Source organism: Gossypium hirsutum, chromosome D04 (genome assembly GCF_007990345.1).
Source record: "Gossypium hirsutum isolate 1008001.06 chromosome D04, Gossypium_hirsutum_v2.1, whole genome shotgun sequence".
Classification (NCBI taxonomy): domain Eukaryota; kingdom Viridiplantae; phylum Streptophyta; class Magnoliopsida; order Malvales; family Malvaceae; genus Gossypium; species Gossypium hirsutum.
This window is the reverse complement of record NC_053440.1, coordinates 22,144,481-22,149,378: the sequence shown is the minus strand read 5'-3', so window position 1 is coordinate 22,149,378 and position 4,898 is coordinate 22,144,481. Positions and strand designations below refer to the sequence as shown.

The window sequence follows — 4,898 nt, the reverse complement described above, 5'->3', positions numbered from 1 at the left end:
GTAGCACTCTAGATATAGATGTTGCAAGTTTTACAGAAAGGACGTTCATTGTAGTTATCAATCCCAAATTCTGTAAGCGTACTTGAACTTATATTTTTAGCTTAAGATCTAGCTATTGAAAGAGGCAAGTCACAATAGCAAATCTCTAGCAGTAGATTAGACAATACTTTTTCATGACATTATCTTCATATGAATATTTCTCCTGAATAATTCCAACCTTATTCATTCAACAACAGAAATACTTTTGATATTCTCTGTGAATTGCCACGTCATTTTATTTGCCCAATCAATTCTTTGTTCTTTATCATTTAATTTCAATACTCCATTATTCTAGCTTCTTATTCACTCTGAGATTATTTCCTGATATTTTGTTATAAGTAACAGTATTATTTATAATAACATACTCAATTTCTTACCAATTTTGGATCCTTGTGGAGACAATACTTATCACTTTATTACTTAAATGACGTGTACACTTGCACAATTGTATTAGTTATTTTACATGCAACAAGTTTTTAGCGACGTTGTCGGGGGTCAACAACATTGGTGAAAAGTTGATTTGTTATTAGTCTTGTTAATCTTGTTAGAACAATTAATTAGTATTTTATTTGTTTTTTCAGGTTTGTATTAGTGCATGAAAAAAAGTATTCAAGAGGATACATAACATTGTTTTGATCCTGAAATTGAAAGGACATTAAGGCGAAGAAGAAAAGATTTAAGAGAAATTGAGATAATTAGGAATGATCCAATCATAGAAGATCAAGTACTCCATAATTAAAGGAATGCTGATATTCCTTGAATTATAGATGACAGAGACAAACCCATCAGAGAACATGTAGTGCCTATTTTGGATGATCTAAATCCATGAATTTTTAGACCACATATTCAAGCTCAACACTTTGAATTAAAACCAATAATGTTTCATATGCTGCAGATGATAGGGCAGTTTAGTGGTTTACCTACTGAAGATCCCAGATTGCACTTGAGACTTTTTCTTGAAGTCTGTGATTCATTCAGACAGCAGGGTGTTCTTGAAGATGCCCTTAGATTAAATTTATTCCCTTGTTTATTACGAGATCGTGCTAGATCATGGTTGAATGTGTTATCATCAGGTAGGGTGGCATCTTGGAATGAACTGTGTGAAATATTTTTGCTTAGGTACAATCCTCCCAACATGAATGCCAAGCCAAGGAACAACATTACATCATTTAGGCAATCTGAAGATAAGATATTATATGAAGCTTGGGAACGTTTCAAGGAACTAATTTGAAAATGTCTGATGCATGGTTTTCAGCATTGGACATAGATGGAAATGTTCCGCAATGGATTAAATTCTCACACGCAAATGGTGGTGGATGCATCTACTAATGGAACACTGCTCGACAAATCCTACACTGAAGCATACAAAATTCTGGAAAGAATAGCAAATAATGGTTATGAGTACCCCACTACCGGAGTTGGTACTGGTAGAAGAGTTGCATGAGCAATGGAACTTGATGCGATCACATTGTTCACAGCCCAGGTATCATTTTTAACAAATATGATTAAAACTCTGAAAAGACCCTCTGTAGTGCAGGATATGAAGGTTGTAGAACTAGCATGCATATATTGTGGAGAATATCATGTTTTCGATGAATGCCCATCCAATCCAGCCTCTACATATTACATAGGGAATTTTAATTGTATCAACAACAATCCCTACTCCAACACCTACAATCCAGGGTAGAAACAACATCCAAATTTTAGCTAGAGTAATCAAGGAATGGGAAATGCCAGTAATGTTAATCGATAGAATGTGGCTGGTATACCACCTGGATACAGTCAACCAATGCCGTAACAAAATGTGCAACAAAGTTTTTCATCTTCAACATCAACTATAGAAGATCTATTAAAGGATTATATGGCTAAGAATGATGCTATTATTCAGAGCCAGGTAGTTTCCTTAAGAGCTCTAGAAAATCAAGTGGGAAAAATTGCCACTGCATTAGGTTCCAGACAACAAGGAGCATTGCCTAGTGATAGAAAGTTCTCGATCTCAAGGAAAGGAGCAATGTAAGGCCATAACACTCCGAAGTGGTACTCAGCTGCCAGGAGTTGTGATTGATGCCTTTATTGAGGAGGAGAGTTCAAAAGCTCCCGAAGGCCCAACTTTCGAGTCAGCAGTGGAACAAACAAGAAAAGATGGGAGTAAACAGAAGCATACAGAAGCAAATTCATCTTGCAAAGCCAATACAAATTCCATGGCAAAGCAACCTCAACAAATGGAAGGAAGGCCACTACCACCTTTTCCCCAACATTTCCAAAATTCGAAACAATATGTTCAATTCAAGAAATTTTTGGAGGTCTTGAAGCAATTACACATCAACATACCTTTGGTGGAAGCATTAGAACAAATGCCTAACTGTGTGAAATTCATGAAAGATATCTTATCCAAGAAGAGAAGGTTAGGGGAGTTCGAAACTGTTACAGTTACTAAAGGGTGCACAACAATGCTAAAGAGCAAACTGCCACTAAAATTAAAAGATCCAGGGAGTTTCACTATACCCTACTCGATTGGAAACCATTATGTAGGTAAAAAATTATGCGATTTAGGTGCAAGTATCAATTTAATGCCTATGTCTATTTTCAAGAAACTTGGGATAGGGAAGGCGAGGCCAACTATAGTCACACTACAATTGGTTGATAAATCATATGTCCATCCATAAGGTAAAATTGAAGATATACTAATAAGATTTGAAAAGTTTATTTTTCCAGCAGATTTTATTATTCTGGAATGTGAAGCAGATAAATAGATACCTATAATACTTGGACGACCTTTCTTAGCAACTGGTAGAACATTGATTGATGTACAGAAAGGTGAGTTAACCATGAGAATTAATGATTAGAAGTTGACATTTAATGTGTTTGATGCTTTAAAGTGTGCAGACCCGAATGAAGAATGTCATTCTATTGAATTTGTTGACGTTGTAATTTAGGAAGAATTTGCAGGACATATGCACCACAATCCTGATGCAGACTCTATTGTATTAACTGAAACAGAATTGACTAAAGAATCTGGAGAACTAATGGAAATTCAGCAATCTGGAAATAGATTCAAGAGGAGGTTTGAATCATTAGACTTATTAGATTCATCTTTCAACCTTCCTCGCTTACTTAAGAGATAATGATACACTACCTATAGTTATCTCTACCTAGCTTACACCAGACTAGGAGATGCAATTACTAAAGGTCTTAAAAAAATTCAAGAAATCTTTAGGATGTTCAATTGCGTTAGCCTAGCAATTTACATGCACAAAATAATACTTGAAGATTTCCATGGCAAATCTATTGATCTGCAAAGGAGACTGAATCCTATCATGAACGAAGTAGTTAAGAAGGAGATTAACAAATGGTTGGATGCTGGAATTATATACCCAATTTCTGATAGTTCTTGGGTGAGCCCTATTCAGTGGTACCCAAGAAAGAAGGAGTCACAATAGTTAGCAATGATAACAACGAACTCATCTCCACACGTACCGTCACAGGTTGGACAGTTTGCATGGTTTATTGAAAAGTCAACAAAGCAATGAAAAAGGACCACATATTCAAGCTCAACACTTTGAATTAAAACCATTTTCCTCTGCCTTTTATAGATTAGATGCTAGACAAACTAGTAGGGAAAGCCTTCTACTATTTTTTAAATGGCTACTCAGGGTACAATCAAATTGGCATATCTCCTATTGGTCAAAACAAATACTATAGTCACATGTCCTTATGGAACATTTACTTTAGAAGAATGCCATTTGTGTTATATAATGCCTCAGCAACCTTCCAGCGTTGCATGATGGCAATATTTTCTGACATGGTGGAGAAGTTCCTTGAAGTATTCATGGATGATTTCTCTGTGTTTGTTGACACTTTTGAAATTGCTGAAAAATTTTTGAGGTAGAACTTTGCCGATGTCAAGAAAAAAACCTGGTGTTGAATTAGGAAAAACACCACTTCATGGTTTGTGAAGGCATTATTTTGGGCTACAAGATTTAATAGCAAGGAATTGCCATTGACAAAGAAAAAATAGAAGTCATTGAAAAGTTGCCACCACCCACTTCAGTGAAAGGAATCAGAAGCTTCTTGGGTCATACTGGATTTTACTGTCACTTCATCAAAGATTTTTCTAAGATATCAAAGCCTCTATGTCAATTTTTGGAGTAAAGTAGACTATTTCATTTTGATGAGTTATGCTCAAAGGCATTCAATGAGTTGAAGGAGCGATTAATTAGAACACCTATAGTCACTGCACTAGACTGGACTCTACCATTCAAACTAATGTGTGATGCAAGTGGCTTTACTGTTGGAGTAGTGATGGGGCAAAGAAAAGCCAAGATTTTTCATGCTATAAATTATGCAAGTCACACGCTGACAGATTCACAACTCAATTACATCACCACGGAGAAAGAATTGTTAGAAGTGGTGTTTGCCTATTTAGAGCTTATTTAGTGGGCACCAAAGTTAGAGTTTATACAGACCATTCTGCCATCAAATACTTGGTGACAAAAAAAGAGGCCAAACCCAGACTCATTAGATGGATATTGTTGTTGCAGGAATTTGATTTGGAAATTAAAGAGAGGAAATGCATTGAAAAGCAAGTGGCTGATCACTAGTCATGACTGGAAGCAGGGAATAATTATGGTGATGACAAATGATTAAAGATGAATTCCTTGATGAGAAATTATTATTGGCTATGGTATTGCCATGGTATGCTAATATTGTTAACTTTCTAGTCAGTAGGTTGTTGCCACCTCAACTCAATCATCAAGGACAAAGGAAATTCCTTCATAATGTCAAAATGTATTCTAGATGATGAATTTCAAAGTATCCTGCATCACTGTCATTCTGCACCTTATGGTGGACATTTTGGA

General features: G+C 35.7%; 1 non-coding gene across 1 annotated transcript; it reads right to left on the bottom strand.

The window, feature by feature from the left end:
* Positions 1–1,183: 1,183 nt before the first annotated feature.
* Positions 1,184–1,290, bottom strand: LOC121216644 (small nucleolar RNA R71). Its single transcript, XR_005912824.1, has one exon. It is a non-coding gene; the product is annotated as a small nucleolar RNA R71 (small nucleolar RNA).
* Between the last annotated feature and the right edge of the window lie 3,608 nt (positions 1,291–4,898).